General features: G+C 42.9%; 1 protein-coding gene across 5 annotated transcripts in view; it reads left to right on the forward strand.

The window, feature by feature from the left end:
• The window catches only part of LOC149249873 (pto-interacting protein 1-like), a 218,144-nt gene that overhangs the window by 74,274 nt on the left and 124,647 nt on the right, over positions 1 to 19,223 (forward strand). The window lies entirely within an intron of this gene.

Here is a 19,223-nt window from a genome sequence, read left to right on the forward strand (position 1 = left end):
CTATCTAAAGGGAACTTCATCGTTGTCAAAGGAAGCCCTAGATCATAGTTGCACGAAGCGCCCCCCCCCCCGGTTCCAAGCCCCAAAGCGCGTCTCGTACGGAAGCGCCTAGGAAGCTTGGCCTTCCGAAATGTTTAGACGCTTCCTGGAAATTTGGAAGCGCTGGCGCTTCCGAAGCACCGAAGCGCGCTTCGTACGACGCTTCCCAGACGCTTCCCAGGCGCTTCCCAGACGCTTCCCAGACGCTTCCGTACGCTTCCAGAAAAGCTTCCGGAAAAGCATTTAGAAAATCGTTTTTTTTTTCAATTTTTTTTTAAATTTTAGGTGAGTTTGCTTGTTGGGGGTGGGTCCACCTTGGGTTAGGGTGACAAATGAAAGCAAAAAAAAATATAAATATAGCAGATGCTCCCTCATGGTAATGTTAAATTCTTAAAGTAAAAGTGACATTCTCCTTTATTTTTCATTTTCATCCTTTTACTTAAATTTTTAACATTACCATGAAATGACTCAGAATGTTTGAGAGTGGTTCCAGCCTCATTGGACTTCATATGGAGAAAATAGAATTTCATATCCTATTCAAAATTCAGCAGACTTAACAGTTTTCAGGTATTCAGGATCAATGGGATTGTGGCATTTCATTAGATTATATCAAGTATGAAGGTATGCGATTAGCATTTAATCAAGAGCACCAAGCCCTATATGTACCCTGGTGTTGGTGGTGTTAATTGTTGAACTCCTTTGTCACGCGGCACGCCCTTAGCAAAAAATTACCTTTCAATCAAGTCAAAATCATCGATCAAACATGTTAAGCTTTTTCTACCATATTTTAAATCTTGAATTAGGTAGTTTGATCAAAATTGGGCAATGTTGACTAATATCCCTAGACAATCGAGGTAGAGGCAAAGGCTAGACAAGAGGAGAAGCATCTAGATTCTAGATCATTAATGTACAATGGATGTTATATCTATCTTGATTTATGCAAAAATATGCATGTTTTCATGTCTCCTACAATTAATTTGGTATTTGGGATGTTTGTTTCGAGTATAAATGCAAAAAAATATAAAATATATATATATATATATATATATATAGCAGACGCTTCCGCGGACGCTTCGCTTCCTAGATTTTTGGAAAATGACGCTTCGGCGTCCCCGCTTCCAAAAAACGCTTCCGCTTCGCTCCTGCTTCGTGCAACATTGCCCTAGATGCTGTCAAAGAGAAGTCTAAAACACAGTCAATGAAGCATGCCCTAGCTGCAGTCATGGAGGAGTCTTATGACAATGAAGAGAGGCTCCTACATTGTCCTAAAAGAGGCTTCTATAACGCAGCAAGGAGAGGCCTTAACGCTGTCAAAGAAAGCCTTAAAAGAGCCCTAACCGCAGGTCTAGAAGAGACCTTAATCCGCTGTTTTAGGCAACCCTAATGATGACCTAAACACAGTCCTAAAGGAAGAGACACAACCACTGTCTTAGAGGTGCCCTAATGTCCTAAACGTAGGCCCTATTCTGCAACGTCAAGAGACCTAATTGGCAGCCCTCATCTAGGTCCTATTTGCCATCATGAAAAAGGCCTTATACACAGCTCTATTAGCCGCAATAGAAGAGGCCCTAATCAACAACATACAAAGACCTAAGACACAACAAGAAGAGTGTCCTATGCCACAACAAAAGGAAGTATTTAATCAGTGTTAAAGTCACATTGCTATAGGTGACATCATGGACTGTTTTGGGCATGATCAAGCTATTCTTGAACTCAGTTCGTTGGACAGAAGTATTCTTGGAGACAATCGTGGAGATTATTCTTGGAGACGGTGCCACCTATCTCGAAAAGGGTGTAGGGAATGTTACCCTTCAATTGAATGAGGGTAACACGATTCATTTACAAGAAGTCCTGATCTCAAGAAGTCCTAATGGAAGACAAAGATTACAAGGTGGAATTCATCGATGGAAAGGTACGTGCTTGAGAAAGGAATTTTCAAGATGCTTTTACCCTTGGGTTCAGGATTGGAAATTTGTATCAAGTTGCAGGAAGTCCATTGGGGACCATGTCGGGTGACTCATCTCTTTAATGGCACTGGAGGTTTGCCCATCTTCATTGTAAGGCCCTACCTGATGTGAGACAGATGATGACAGGGATGCCTGAATTCAAAGAAGAGCATGAAGGTACATGTTTGAGATGTCCGAAGGAAAACTTACAAGGGGACCATTCCCCACATGTAACACCAAGACCACGGATGTGGAACAACCCGAGGGGTTTGAGATTCATGATCGGGAATCTCATGTATGCAAATTAAAGAAAGCTCTCTATGATTTAGAGCAAACACCCCCGGGCTTGGTATGAGAGGATTGATAGCTATCTGATGAAGCTGAGATTCACTAAGAGTGACGCCGATCCAAACCATTGCTTTAAGGTTGTGGATGATAGACCTCTCATACTGGTACTTTATATGGATGACCTCTTTCTGGCAAGTACAGACCCTCTCATTTGCAAAAGTAAGAGGGAGTTGGATTCCAAATTTGGAATGGTGGACTGCAAGCTCATGACTACCTCGATGGAGCTTAACTTTAAGAAGTTATGTGGTAATGCTGCCAGACCTGATTTGGGAAATGCCTATGAGTTTTGTCAACTCATAATAGCATTGATGTTCTTGGTGAACTCTCGTCTGGATGTATGTTTTGCAGTTAGCATGTTGAGCTCATATATCTAGTTGAGCTTCATTGGATTGGTGCCAAGAATCTTTTGAGATATCTTCGGGGCACAATCTCTCATGGACTGAGATACACTGCTGGAGCTGTGAGGCTGCATGATTATTCTGATGACTAATTGGGCAAGTAGTGTGGAGGATCGCAAGAGCACTTCTCAGTGCTGGTTCTCTTTGAGTTCTGCTTCGATATCTTGGATGAGAAGCAAGCAGAAATCAGTTGCTTTGGGCACCGATGAGGCTGGAAACATAGCTATGAGTATGGCCTCCTATGAAGCTGTCTTGTTGTGGAAGCTCTTCTGTGCGCTGTTTGGACACATGCTTGATACCATAGTGATCTTTTGTGACAACTAGGGGGGGATTCGATTGTTGAGGAATCCTGTGTTCTATGATCGCTCCAAGCATATAGACATCAGGTACCACTTTATCTGTGATATGGTACAACGAGGAGCAATAGGGCTCCATCACTTTGGGATTGATGTGTAGGTCGCTGATATTCAGATGAAGCCCCTGGGAAGGTCAAATTCTTGATTTTATGAGAATGACTAGGAGTCGTGGAGAGACCTTCTCCTGAGGGTCCTGTATGATATATCGAGCTTTGGGAGCTCCGGGGGGCTTAGGGTACTTCTTGGAGCGATGAGCAACCATATGGTGAGTGGTTCAAGCTTCCCCTGGGATACCCATGGCGACATGTAGGCAGGATGAGTGGTTCATCCTTTTCCTGCTGAGACACAATCATAGGGTGAGTGGTTTAGCCTTCCCCCAGTGATTTGTTGTGTACAGTGTGAGTGGTTCAACCTTTCCCTGGGATACCCATGGTGACATGTAGGCAGGATGAGTGGTTCATCCTTCCCCTGCTGAGACATCCTACCCATGCAGTCTGGGACTCGTGGGAAGTACCTCTCATCGTGTACTATCGTACCCTCTATGCTAGGATGATATTGATCTAGGATCAATTGGAACTGACTTCGGGTCAGTAGGAGTGGTATGAGACACTCTCTTTATTTGGAACTGATTTGGGATCAGTAAGAGTAATATAAGACACTCTCTTTGTTTGGAACTAATTATGGATCAGTAAGACTGTAAGAGTGGTATGATACACTCTCTTTATATGGCACTGACTCCGGGTCAGTAGAGAATGGTATGATACATTCTCAATCACTTCTTCTTCTTCATAGTTCAGCAAAGCAGAACAGAGCAGTGTAGGGCATTGATGGTAGAGATAGTACAGACTGGCAGATGGATTAGCAGACGGAGTTCTCCCTAGTTGAGAGGGTTTGGAAACTAGGGCCAAATTCCATGTGGGTCTTCTTATTTATGGCAGCTGATATTTTTCTTCGATTCCTCTCATCGAGAGGTGTAGGATTGATCTAAAGATCATCCGACTCCGACATGTATTCATGGAGATATGAATTTATTTGTGTTATGTGACAATTCGTCAAGGTTGGCCAACAACCAAATTACCCCCACTTGTCCTGAACATTTTATTATAAATATAAGAGGTCTTCAATCATTTTTACACACCTCTTGTGATCTCTCTCCACTTGTTTGGGTTTTGGTGGTAGGAGAGATCTATAGGAGAATACGCTGCCCTAGAGAAGATCTAGCCCTAGCCCTAGCCCTAGACACAGTAAAAGAAGTCTCTACACAGTCCTAGGAGGAGACACCTCTATGCAGTCAAGGAGGGTTTTATGTGCAGTCAAGAGGAGGCTCTTCTAGCAGCAAGGAGAGGGTTTCCATACACTATCTAAAGGGAACTTCATCGCTGTCAAAGGAAGCCCTAGATGCTGTCAAAGAGAAGTCTAAAACACAGTCAATGAAGCATGCCCTAGCCGAGTCATGGAGGAGTCTTATGACAATGAAGAGAGGCTCCTACGCTGTCCTAAAAGAGGCTTCTATGATGCAGCAAGGAGAGGCTTTAACGCTGTCAAAAAAAGCCTTAAAAGAGCCCTAACCGCAGGTCTAGAAGAGACCTTAATCCACTGTTTTAGGAAGCCCTAATGATGACCTAAACACAGTCCTAAAGGAAGAGACACAACCGCTGTCTTAGAGGTCCCAAATGTCCTAAATGCAGGCCCTATTCCGCAGCATCAAGAGACCTAATTGGCAGTCCTCATCTAGCTCCTATTTTCCATCATGAAAAAGGCCTTATACGCAGCTCTGTTAGCCGCAATAGAAGAGGCCCTAATCAGCAACATACAAAGACCTAAGACACATCAAGAAGAGTGGTCTTATGCCGCAACAAAAGGAATTATTTCATCAGTGTTAAAGTCACATTGCTGTAGGTGACAATGTGGACTGTTTTGGGCATGATCAAGCTATTCTTGAACTCAGTTTGCTGGACAAAAGTATCTGCTGTAAGGAGGAGCCTAAATCTAATTGCTTAAGGGCTGATTGAGGAGATCTAAGTCTTAGCCCACTGCTGGGCTAGGCCGCAGGCTATAGCCAGCAGTTGGAAGCAATTAAAGTACTGCATTAAGAAGGATAGCAACCCCTCAGGCAGCAGACAGTGGAGGCAAATGTGTAAAGGCAAGCTGCAATCAATAGGTGGACTATGGGGTTTGTTTAGAGTGTTGTAGCTCATAGCGTTTGTGCTCTATCTAGTGTCCAGGTCTGCCATGAAATGCATCAGTCCTTGCTGCATATGAAAGGTGCCAGATTAGCAGCCTTGACATGATCAGTGAAGCAGCAAAGGAGGAAGAACTTTATAGAAGGAAAGCTTCAGTATTCTGGGTAATTGGTTGAGTTGCGCTAGGCCTATCATCTGCTGCATTGTGTCATCTTCATGATGAAGATCTCTAATGTCTGATCTCTCATTTTGGCAAGTCAAAGTGTTGACTTCAAATGTATTTGTACTATCTCTCTCTGTGCTGAACTATTGAAGAATATAAGAAGAATTGATCAAGGGTTTCCACACATTGGGGTTTGTCCTTGGCTGGTGCCACATCTTGTGTCCTCTTTTCTTGGCTTGTCTTATGCTGTTTATGTTTATGTTCTATCTACACTTTACTATCATGCTGATGTGATTGGTAATCTGAATATTGTCATTGGGCTAAAATGAAAAATTGAAGTAAATTGCTCTAAGCATAGAACATACCTAAAAATAACAAAAACGGTAAAACCTCATAAGGGGGAAAACCTAAAAAAAATTCTCTTCTTATAGAGTCAAATCAAAGTGAGATATCCAAGACCCATGACCATTAAAAGACTCCAACCTTCAAGATGCCAAGTCAAACCTTCCTTCCACATAGCAAATCCATCAACAATAGGAGACTAACAACATGTACAACATCAAGAACAAATCTTCAATAAGAGATGTGTCAAGGCAGAACTTCCACAAATCTGAGCTAAGAGAAATTCTTCTTTACTTGTCAATTTCAGACTTCGACCCTCCTTCCTTCTACAATATTTTAGAATAGATCATGCAAATTGTGTGTGTCCAAATGAGCTCAATTCACCCTCTATTTATACTGTCCAGAGGGGTTTGAATAGACATGTCTTTTGGGGCAGGGCTGACTTGGCATCTAGAGGCAATTTTGACTCAAATTACATATTTGAAAATCCTTTTTCCAGGCTATAAATAAGCCTTTGACTTTGACCAATACAAATAATAATGAGCATGAAGAACATGCTTAAATAAAATAATAATTTGACTTGAGCATGAAACCCATGCTTGAAAAATAAAATTCCTTTTTTTTACATAAAATATACAATGACATAAGTACAAAGATAATTATGAAGACCGAACCTAGTTACATTTTCCAATGCTCCCTCTTAACTAGGGAGGTATTCATAATTACATAACTGGTACAAGGATACTCTCAAATTGAAATATTCTCATAAGAAGAGTCGGATTGATAAGCCATCTTTAAGCATCAACATCATAACCAACATTGTCAAATAGCAACATAGCAAGGCCTTGACTAACAAGCTCTAACTCTCCACAAGATTAGAGCACAATGCTGGGAGGCATACATATGGACACCAACACCACAACCTCTCAAGGCACATACCCCATCCGGATGTTCACCAGGTATGTCCTTACAGGACTATTCTTATCTTGGATTCCCAATCCTCAAAGAATATCGGTCCTCTTCGACCACTCTTATCTTGGATACCCTGTCCAATCCTCAAAGAGTGTCAGTCCACATGACTACTATCTTGGATTTCCAATTCTCAAGAAGTATCATTACTAGATGCTTATCCAATCCTCTATTCTCCCTACTATTGCCTTCACTAGACATACCACTGCTAGTTGTGGCCTAGTGAATGACACATGGAGAATACAGTGTCCATCATCACTCCCTCTCAACCAGGGAGGAAATCCTTACTCCCTCTCAACTAGGGAGACATAACCACAATCCTTAGTTGGTCTCATACTTCATCAATATATCAACTACTTTTTCGTCTGTGGAGATATAGTTGTAGCTGCAGGGCTCTTTTCCCACATTACATCATACCTGAACTTCGACTTTCTTGGATTTCAAACATTTTACAAGCTAAATTCTTTCATAATCTATCTTCATGACAGGGTTTCTTGGCTCCTAACAACATCACATTAGATCAAACTTTGACCTTTTTGGATATTGTCAATCTTCATGCAACTTTGTCATCAAACAGTTCATCTATCATTTTCAAGGAGCCGAGCTTCCTCATAGTTGCTAGCACATGCCTTCTATTCTTTATAATAGAGTTTTGCCTCATATTCTTCAATAAGTCAGATCAACTTTCCAAATAAAAATTCTGCCCTTATGCTCTTCTAAGCCATCAACATTGCTATCCACACAATTCTTGTGTTCCATGATCAAACCACGCAGCTGTAGGTACATCAATATCACCCAACAAATTATCGCAACTGCTATTTGTTAAGTTTAGGTATGTTCTGTGCTTAGAGCAGTCTATTTCAATTTTCATAGTTAGCTCAATATCTTTTCTAGATTAGCAATCACATCAGCGTTAAAGTAAACTGCAGATAGAACATAAACATAAATCGCAGAAGACATGCCAAGATAAGAGGACACAGGATGTGGCTCTAGCCAGGGGCAAACCCCAATGTGGGGAAACCCTTGATCAATTCTTCTTATATGTTCTTCAATAGTTCAGCAGAGAGAGAGAGAGAGAGAGAGAGAGATAGTACATTTACAACAGACGTCAACACTTCGACTTTCTAGATAAGAGAATCGATCATCTCTACATGAGATCAGTTGAAGACATGCTGCTTCAACCGATTCTCCAAGGTGACTCCTTCACCTATCATGGTGCTGCATCTCGTCCATGTGCTGCACCTCACCGTGCTGCACCATGCTACAACATCATACCATGTTACTGAGCTGCACCATGCCGCTCCACTGTTGAGTTGTACTTCTGAGTGTTGATTCTCTTTGGGTTCTGCTTTGATATCATGGACGAGCAGGAAGCAGAAGTCGGTTGCTATAAGCACCACCGAGACCGAATACATAGCTACAAGTATGATCTCATATGAAGTTGCCTAGTTGTGGAAGCTCCTCAGTAAGCTGTTTGTACACATGATGAAAACCACCGTGATCCTCTGTGACAACCAGGGGGGGATTCGATTATTGAGGAATCTTGTATTCGATGATTGCTCCAACAAATAGACATCAGATACTACCTTATCTAGGATATGATAAGTCGATGAGCGAGGAGGCTCCATCGCATTGAGACTGATGTACACATCACAAGCACTTTGTCAAAGCCCCGGGGAAAGGTCAAACCTGTGATTTTCCCCAGCGACTTGGAGTCATTGAGAGACCTTCGTATGAGGGTCATGCATGTTGCATGCATTGAGCGCTGGGAGCTCTAGGGGGCTTGGGGTACTTAATGGAGCAACATACGAACATAGGGCGACTCACCCTCCCCTGGTGGTGTGCTATGTACAGGGTGACAAGTTCAACCTTTCCCTGTGATACCTCGTGGCGACTATGGAACGGGATGATTAGTTCTCCTGTGGGCCGGAATGATTAGTTCTCCTGTGGCAACTGTGGATAAGGATGATTAGTTCTCCTGTGGGCCAAGATGATTAGTTCTCCCGTGGCGACTGTGGGACAGGATGATTCGTTCTCTTATGGACAGGACGATCAGTTCTCCTGTCGAGGCATCCTACCCATGCAGTCTGGGACTCATGGGAAGTACCTTTCATCTGATCAATGAGCACGGAAATGGGGTTAGGGACAATAGTAGTACTATCGATGGACGCATCGTTGTATCTACCATACTCCCTATGCTAGGATGACCTCCATTGATCTAGGATCAATGGAACTGATCTGGGATCAGTATGAGTGATTTGAGACACTCTTGTGATATTGATCTAGGATCAATAAAACTGACTTCGAGTCAGTAGAGAATGGTATGAGACATTCTCGATCAATTCTTCTTCTTCATGGTTCAGCAGAGCAGAGCAGAACTGAGCAGAGCAAAGCAGAACTGAGCAGAGCAGAGCTGAACTGAGCAGAGCTCAACAAAGCATAACTCAGCAGAACAAAGCAAAGCAGAGTAGTGCAGGGCACTGATGGCAAAGATAGTACAGTTAGACATATGCATCAACGGATGGAGTTCTCCCTAGTTGAGAGGGAGTGTTAAAATTGGCAGCTAGGGCCAAACTCCATGTGGGTCATCTTATTAATGGCAGTTGATATTTTTTTTGGATCCCTCTCATTGAGAGGTGTAGGATTGATCTAAAGATCATCCAATTCCGATAAGTATTCGTGGAGATATGAATTTATTTGTGTTATGGGACAATTCGTCAAGGTCAGCCAGCAACCAAATAAACCCCACTTGTGCTCAACGTTTTAGTATAAATAAAGGAGGACTTCAAGTCATTTAGACACTCATCCTCTTGGTGATCTCTTCCTCTCCACTTGTCTTTGGGTTTTGGTGGGAGGAGAGACCTAAAGAGGATACGCTGCCCTAGAGGATGCCCTATCCTATACACTGTCATGAAGGAGACCTCTACGCTGCCCTAATGAAGATCAAGCTTCAGCCATGGAGAGATCTATACACTGGACATCTAGACGCAGGCCCTATAGATGCAGTCAAGGAGGATCCTTATACGCTGTATAAAGGAGGCCTTAATAAGCCCTAGCCGCAGTCACAAAAGAGGCATAGCCGCAGTTGGAAGGAGCCCTACCGCAGGTCCTATTATGCAGCAAAAGGAGGTCTAAATACAGCCCTATATCCGCAGTTGAAGGAGGTTTCTATGTGCTGCACAAAGGAGGACTAAACACTGTCAAAAGAGACCTAATCCATCCGCTGTTGAGGATCCCTATCTGCAATCCTGAAGGAGACTTATACGCAATCAAGGGAGGACCTATATGCTGCCTGAAGAAGCTCTTCCTAAACGCTGTCAAGGAAAGGTCTTAGACACAATTTAGGATGATGCCCTAGCCATTGTTATGTGCAGCGCTTATTCCGTAGCAAGAAGACCTTATACGCAGCTCTAAGAGACCTGTTACAGTCATCTAAGTAGCTGTCATAATGCCACATTGTTGTAGGTGACAGCGTGGCCTATTTAAGGATTGTTTGGGCAAGTTAATGTTATTCTTGAGGGGCAGTAGAAAGGAGGAACTAGAGGTTGATGTTTTAGGGCTTTGGATCCCTAAGCTACAACCAAGAAGTGCCCTATCCAGTCATCATGACAGCATCAAACACTGTGTGGTGATAGTGCAATGATGAGGCTGTTCATGAGGACAGTTTATAAGGTTGTCATTACAATGAAGAAAATTGTCCTTGTGTATATTCAGATTGAATCAATTTTGTTGGACTCAATAATCATAGGCTTAACTTGCTGTTGGGCTACGCCGTAGGCCATAGCCAGCAGCACAGTTTGATCTTAGGATCGCTAAAGTGGTAGAGCCTCACCTTGAAGACTTGCATTGTTGACTGTATGAAGGAAAAGCACTGAATGTTGATGACCTATCTCATAAAGTAGTGACAGCTAGTGCAACATCATGATGTGTGCAGCATGATGATTAAGAGCAGCGAGTTGTGTACAGCGTGATGAGGTGCTCTTGAGATTCTCCACACTGCCTGCCTAGTTAGCATTCGAACAATCATGCAGCTTCATATTTCCGGCAGTGTATCTCAATCCATGAGAGATTGTGCCCCGAAGACATCTCAGAAGATTCTTGGCACCAATCCAGTGAGGCTCAATCAAATATGAGCTCACCATGCTAACTGCAAAACATATATCCGGACGAAAGTTCACCAAGAACATCAATGCAAATGAGTTTATGAAACTCAGAGGCATTTCCCAAATCTGGTCTGGCATCACTACCATATAACTTCTGAAAGTTAAGATCCATGAGGTAGTCACGGGCTTGCAGTTTTACCTTTCCACATTCGGAATCCAACTCCCTCTTACTTCTGTAAATGAGAGAGCTTGGACCTGTTAAAAATAGATTGTCTTCAGAAGATGCTGGTATGAGAGGTCTATCATCCACAACCTTCAAACAATGGTTTGGATCGGCTTCACTTTTAGTGAATCTCAGCTTCATCAGACAGCTATCAGTTGTCTCAAATTAGGTCCGGGGTGTTTTACTTCAAGCCATAGAGGGCTTTCTTCCACCTGCATACATGAGATTCCCAATCATGAATCTCAAACCCCTCGGGTTGTTCCAAACCTATGGACCTGCTACATGAGGGGAATGGTCCCCTTGTAAGATTTTCCTTTGGTACATCTCAGACATGTACCTTCATGCTCTTCTTGAATTTAGACATTCTAATCACCATCTGACTCACATAGGGTAGGGCCCCATAATAAGTAGACCTCCGGTGCTACATATGAGATGTGTCAACTCACATGGTCCCCAATGGACCATCCTGCAACTTGATACAAATTTCGAACCCTGGACCCATGGGTAAAAGCATCTTTGTTCATTTTCAAACACATACCTTTTCATCAATGAATGCCACCCTGAAACCTTTGACTTCCATTGCTGAAATGGATACCAAGTTTTTCTTACGATCAGGTACACCAAAGAGATTCTGTAAATGAATCGAGTTACCCTCATTCAATTGAGGGGTAATATTTCCTACACCCTTTCTGGGATAGGTGGCATCGGCTCCAAGTATAATCCCACGATTGTTTCCATCTCTACCAAATTGGTGAGAGCACCCTTCTATTCGTTGAAGTGCTCTAGGGCACTACAATTAATAAGCCAGATTCCCAAAGAATCTGAAGGAGAGGGCCAATACAAGATAACGCTTCTTTATCTTATCAGAAACAACATTTGGTTCTTTATACCTGGGGTTCCTTGCTTTCTCTGAAGAGTCGGCCGTTTCCTTGATGACCTGCGTTACCTACCATTCCTCTGACCATTGAAGATGCCCCTGGAATGATTGTTATCATCATCAAGTGATGTGTCCCTGCCATTCGGACACTCCTTCGTATAATGGCCGAACTAGTTATCTGCCTTTCCTTCCACCTTGAGATCCGGTCTTCTCAATGAAGTGATCTTTAGGTAGGCCGTATTCCGCTGCGCCATAGTGATAATATTCTCTGCTTCGATTTCACCCTCGGTGAATTTGAAGAGGGATGAGGAACCCATTGATCCTTTTGTCCTTTCCTAATTGTCTTCGATGATTGCTCTTTCACTCTTGCTTGGACATTGTCTTCACCTCAACTATGATACCATGTTAAGTTTAGGTATGTTCTATGCTTAGAGCAATTTATTTCAATTTTCATAGTTAGCTCAATATCTTTCCCAAATTGGCAATCACATCAGCATTAAAGTAAACTGCAGATAGAACATAAACATAAATCACAGAGGACATGCCAAGACAAGAGGACACATGATGTGGCGCTAGCTAGGGATAAACCCCAATGTGGGGAAACCCTTGATCAATTCTTCTTATATGTTCTTCAATAATTGAGCAGAGAGAGAGAGAGAGAGAGAGAGAGAGAGAGAGAGAGAGAGAGAGTACATTTACAACAGAAGTCAACACTTTGACTTTCTAGATAAGAGAATCGATCATCTCTACATGAGATCAGTTGAAGACATGCTGCTTCAACTGATTCTCCAAGGTGACTCCTTCACCTATCATTGTGCTGCATCTCATCCATGTGCTGCACCTCACCGTGTTGCACCATGCTACAACATCATACCATGTTCCTGAGCTGCACCATGCTGCTCCACTGTTGAGTTGTACCTCATCACGCTGTACACAACTTGCTGCTCTTAATCATCATGCTGCACACATCATGCTGCTGCACTAGTTGTCACTACTTTATGAGATAGGTCATCAACATTCAGTGCTCTTCCTTCATACAGTCAACAATGCAGGTCTTCAAGGTGAGGCTCTACCACTTGAGCGATCCTTAGATCAAACTGTGCTGCTGGCTATGGCCTATGGCCTAGCCCAGCAACAAGTTAAGCCTATGATTATTGAGTCCAACAAGATTGACTCAATCTAAATATACACAAGGACAATTTTCTTCATTGTAATGACAACCTTATAAACTGTCGTCATGAACAACCTCATCATTGCACTATCACCACACAGTCTTTGATGTTGCATGATGACTAGTTAGGGCACTTCTTGGTTGTAGCTTAGGGATCCAAAGCCCTAAAACATCAACCTCTAGTTCCTCCTTTCTACTACCCCTCAAGAATAACATTAACTTGCCCAAACAATCCTTAAATAGGCCACGCTGTCACCTACAACAATGTGGCATTATGACAGCTGCTTAGATGACTGTAACAGGTCTCTTAGAGCTGTGTATAAGGTCTTCTTGCTGCGGAATAAGGGCTGCACATAACAGTGGCTAGGGCATCATCCTAAATTGTGTCTAAGACCTTTCCTTGACAACGTTTAGGAGGAGCTTCTTCAGGCAGCATATAGGTCCTCCCTTGACTGCGTATAAGTCTCCTTCAGGATTGCGGATTAGGGCTCCTCAACAACGGATAGATTAGGTCTCTTTTGACAACGTTTAGTCCTCCTTTGTGCAGCGTATAGAAGCCTCCTTCAACTGCGGATATAGGGCTGTATTTAGACCTTCTTTTGCTGCGTAATAGGACCTGCGGTAGGGCTCCTTCCAACTGCAGCTATGCCTCTTTTGTGACTGCGGCTAGGGCTTATTAAGGCCTCCTTTATACAGCGTATAAGGATCCTCCTTGACTGCGTCTATAGGGCCTGCGTCTAGATGTCCAGCGTATAGATCTCTCCATGGCTGAAGCTTGATCTTCATTAGGGCAGCGTAGAGGTCTCCTTCATGACAGCGTATAGGATAGGGCATCCTCTAGGGCAGCGTATCCTCTTTAGGTCTCTCCTCCCACCAAAATCGAAAGACAAGTGAAGAGGAGGAGATCACCAAGAGGATGAGTGTCTAAATGACTTGAAGTCCTCCTTTATTTATATTGAAACGTTGAGCACAAGTGGGGTTTATTTGGTTGCTTGCCGACCTTGACGAATTCTCCCATAACACAAATAAATTCATATCTCCATGAATACTTATCGGAATCAGATGATCTTTAGATCAATCCTACACCTCTCGATGAGAGGGATCCAAGAAAAACATCAACTGCCATTAATAAGATGACCCACATGGAGTTTGGCCCTAGTTGCTACTTTTAACACTATCTTTCCAAGCTCTACATATACTTCTGCAATATGTCTTTCCAGGGAGTCAAATCTGCGGCCTGCTAGGACAGAGATTCCTCACCCAAACCGAAGTCAAAACAAGTCAATGCATCAAGTCAATACAGTCAAACAATCTCCCAGCAGCTCGGTCAACGCTGGTCAACGCAACAAACATAATTCTATCCTTCTTTCCTTCACATGTGTGAGAGAGAAGACTGCCCAGAAATGTGTACCCAATCAGTTGAGGAGAGAGAGAGATGTGAGTGAATGAGTGATGTCCAAATGAGGCTCAGGCATCATGAATTTATAGCAAACGTTGAGGATGAATAGATGTGATTGTTGGGCTTCTGAGCCTACATAAATCTGTTGGCCGACCTTGACTATTTGTCCATAATCAAAATAAATTCATAACTTCATTTGTACATGTCAGAATTGGATGATCTTTAGATCAATCCTACACCTCTTGGGGAGAGGAATCCAAGAAAAATATCAACTGTTATAAATAAGATGATCCATGTGGAGTTTGGCCCTAGTTGCCAATTTTAACACTCCCTATCAACTAGGGAGAACTCCATCTGCCAATCTGTACTATCTCTGCCATCAATGCACTGCTTTGCTCCGTTTTGCTGAACTATGAAGAAGAAGGATTGATTGAGAATGTATCATACCATTCTCTACTGACCCGAAGTCAGTCCCAAATAAAAGAGTGTCTCATACCACTCTTAATGACCCGAAGTTAGTTCCAATCAAAAGAGAGTGTTTCATATCACTCTTACTGACCTGAAGTCAGTTCCAATCAAAAGATAGTGTCTTATACCACTCTTACTGACCCGAAGTCAGTTCCAATTGATCTCAGATCAATATCAGTCATCCTAGCATAGGGGGTACGGTAGTACACGATGCGTCCATCGGTAGTACTATGGTCCCTATCCTCATTTCCCTACTTATTGGCCATATGAGGGGTACTTCCCATGAGTCCCAGACTGCATGGATAGGATGTCTCAGCAGGAGAAGGATGAACCACTCATCTTGCCTACATGTTGCCAAGGGGTATTAGAGGGGAAGGCTGAACCACTCACACTGTACATAGCAAACCACTAGGGGAAGGCTGAAACACTCACCCTATGGTTGCTCATCGCTCCAAGAAGTACCCCAAGCCCCATGGAGCTCCCAGAGCTCAATGTCCATATCATACATGACCCTCATAAGAGGGTCTCTCCATGACTCCAAGTCGTTCTCGGAAGGCTAAGAACTTGACCTTCCCCAGGGGCTTTGTCAGAATATCGGCAACCTGCTCATCAGTCCCATTGTGATGGAGCCTTATTGCTGCTCGTTGTACCATATCCCGGATAAAGTGGTACTTGATATAAATATGCTTGGAGCGATCATGAAACACAGGATTCTCTGATAATTGGTTCCCACTCTGGTTGTCGTAGAGGATCACGGTGGTATCCAACACGTGCAAATAGCTCACTGAAGAGCTTCCTCAACCAGACAATTTCACAGGAGGCCATACTAGCAGCTATGTATTCAGCCTCAACGGTGCTCAAGGCAACCGATTTATACTTCTTGCTCATCCAGGATATCGAAGCAGAACCCAAATAAAAACAACATCCAAAAGTGCTCTTTCGATCCACCATACTGCCAGCTCAATCAGCATCAGAATAACCATGCATCCTCACATCTCTGGCAGTGTATCTTAGTCCATGAGTGATTATGCAAACGAAGATATCTCAGAAGATTCTTGGCACCATCCCAATGTATATGATGAGGCTCAACCATATATTGGCTCAATGTGTTAACTGTAAAACATATGTTTGGACAGGAGTTCACCAAGAACATTAGTGCTCCTATGAGTTGACGATACTCAGAAGCATTTCCCATTTCAGGTCTAACAACACTACCACATAACTTCTTAAAGTGAAGTTCCATCGGGGTAGTCACAGGCTTGCAGTGTACCATTCCAAATCTTTCCTATCTTCAAAACATATTTTCCTTGAGATAGGAAAATTTCACCCGGATTTTGCCAGACCTCCAACCCTAGGAAGTAGTGCATTGGTCCTAGGTCTATCTCAAATTTAGAAGCCAACTCCCTCTTACATTTGTGAATGAGAGGGTCTGCACTTGTCAGAAAGAGGTCGTACACATAAAGTACCAGAATGAGAGGTTTATCATTTTCAACCTTAAAGTAAAGGTTTGGATCGGCTTCACTTCTAGTGAATCTCAGCTTCATCAGATAGCTATCCCCCTCTCATACCAAGCCCGGGGTGCTTGCCTCAAACCATAGAGGGATTTCATCAACCTGCATACATGAGATTCTTGGTCATGATCCTCAAACCCCTCGGGTTGTTCCACACAGACTTCCTCTTTGATCGAACCATGCAAGAAAGCGGTCTTGACATCCATCTGATGTAGGTTCCATCCTTGCGAGGCAGCAAGGGCTATGATCGAGCGTATGGTGGTGTATTGGGCAACAAGTGCAAATATCTCATCATAATCTACACCTTCCTTTTGAGAGAAGCCCCGAGCAACAAAGCGAGCCTTGAACTTCTCTGCACTTCCATAAGCTCCATGCTTGATTTTGTAGTGCCACTTAGAGGTGACAACCGATTTGTCCTAGGGTTTAGGGACCACATCCCAGACATCATTTTTCAAAATTGACTCATATTCTTCATTCATAGCATCCTTCCATACTTGTTACTTCACGACTTCTTCAAATGATGAAGGTTCATTTTGAATGATAGTGCTCATGACGGTCAAGTATCCTTGATACCTGTTCGACTTCTTGCTTTCACAGAAAGTCCCCCTTGGTGCAATATGTCTCTCGGCATCTTCGAGAGTCTCCCTAAGCCATGAGGGTCTCCTCTTGGAGGAGGAGGGCTCTTGAGGAGGAGGATCAATAGGATCCATAGATTCATCAACATCCGGTATTGTTTCATCTTCTTTTGCACCCTGTTTTCCGGTGTCAGCTTCTTTGTCCTTCTTTGGGATAGGATGGTTGTTGATCTTTCTGAGGCTATATCTTCGTCGAAGTTGACATCATGACTTATCTCAACTTCCCTTTGTCCAGCCACATAAATTCTATATCCCTTAGAATTTTCGCTATAGCCCACAAAGACTCCTTTCTTCGCAGATGCACCCAATTTGCTTCTTTTCTCTTTCGGCACATGAAAATATACGGGGCTTTCGAAAATTCTAAAATGAGAGACATCAGGTTCCTTACCAGTGAACATTTCTTCGGGAGCCTTGGAGTCCAATGCTTGATGAAGGCATTAGTTTTGAACATACACGACGGTATTTGCAGCTTCAGCCCATAGGAACTTCAAAAGCCCTTAATAGTGCGATTCTTCCTTTCAGCCACACCATTTTCCTCGGGAGTGTATGGTGGTGTAGTCTCCCTCTTAATGCTAGCTTCTCTGCAATAATCTTGGAATTCATTGGATTCGTACTCGGTCCCATTTTTAGTCCTCAATATCTTGATTTTCTTCTCGGATTGGTTTTCGATCAAGGCTTTGAGGTGCCATAACCAAGTGAACACTTCATCCTCCTTTTTCAAGAAGTAGATCCAGGTCTTGCGAGAATAATCATCCGTAAAGGTGAGATAATATAAGTATCTTCCCAAAGAGTTTACAGGCATCATACCAGATATGTCGGAGTGGATCAATTGCAATAGATCTGCGGCCTGCTAGGACAAAGATTCCTCACCCAAACTGAAGTCAAAACAGGTCAAAGCATCAAGTCAACGCAGTCAAACATCCTCCCAGTAGCTCAGTCAACACTGGTCAACGCAACAAACAAAATTCTGTCCTTCCTTCCTTCGCATGCGTGAGAGAGAAGACTTCCTAGAAATGCGTACCCAATTAGATGAGGTGAGAGAGAGATGTGAGTGAATGAGTGATGTCCAAATGAGGCTCAAGCATCATGAATTTATAGCAAACATCGAGGATGAATAGACGTGATTGTTGGACTTCTGAGCCTACATAATTTCGCTGGCCGACCTTGACAATTTGTCCATAATCAAAGTAAATTCATAACTTCATTTGTACATGTCGGAATCGGATGATCTTTAGATCAATCCTACACCTCTCAGAGAGAGGAATCCAAGAAAAATATCAGCGGTTATAAATAAGATGACCCATGTGTAGTTTGGCACTAGTTGCCAATTTTAACAGTTCATTTGGAAAAACACAGAGAGATTGAGGAAATTGATTTTTTGAGGTGAGAAGTTCTCAAGAAGAAAATCGATAGGGGAGATCTTGTAGCTAAGGGGCAGAGAGAATCCGGGAGAAGGAATTTCCGGAAAATACAGAATAGAGAGGCGGAGAGAGCTTGTAGAGAGGCAATGCAGTAGCCGGGAGAGGTGACACAAAAAAGCTGCCTGTCACGCAGAATCCAGAACCGTCGGAACAACCGAAACTGCCGGGAACTATCGGAACTGCCAAAACAACCAGGAGAGCTGATGCAGAGGGCAGAGAAGGTGATGCAGGGCTGATGCAGAGCTAGCGTAGAAATAGCCAGGGTTAGCCGGTCTTGCGCTCGATCAGCCAAAATTTAGCTGGGTGAAGTTAGGTAAAACTCACTCAGATTTTCCGCTAGTATTTTCTGTATAAAGGATTGCGAGATGAGCATCCTAGATTTGTATTCAAATATTTCTCTTGCATAATAATAAACTCTTAGAACCGCTGTACCGATTTTCCCACGTTGGGTTTTTCCGGGGACTATTGTGTCCAAAAATAAGTGTGTCCTATGTATCTTGTTCTTTACTCTATTTTCTATTTCATGAGATCAAATATTTAATTAGTGTAGGCTGCATAAGTAATTTGCTTTAGTATTCAGAAGAATAACTTGGTTAATGTATATTAAAAATCAAGTAGGTGAAGTAGATTCAGATTTGCTGCAGTTGGGGTAAATTCGAGGTAGGAATTTT

The sequence above is a fragment of the Pinus tabuliformis genome, chromosome 7 (assembly GCF_031772625.1).
Source record: "Pinus tabuliformis cultivar Carrire ecotype Pingquan chromosome 7, CPIR1, whole genome shotgun sequence".
NCBI lineage: Eukaryota > Viridiplantae > Streptophyta > Pinopsida > Pinales > Pinaceae > Pinus > Pinus tabuliformis.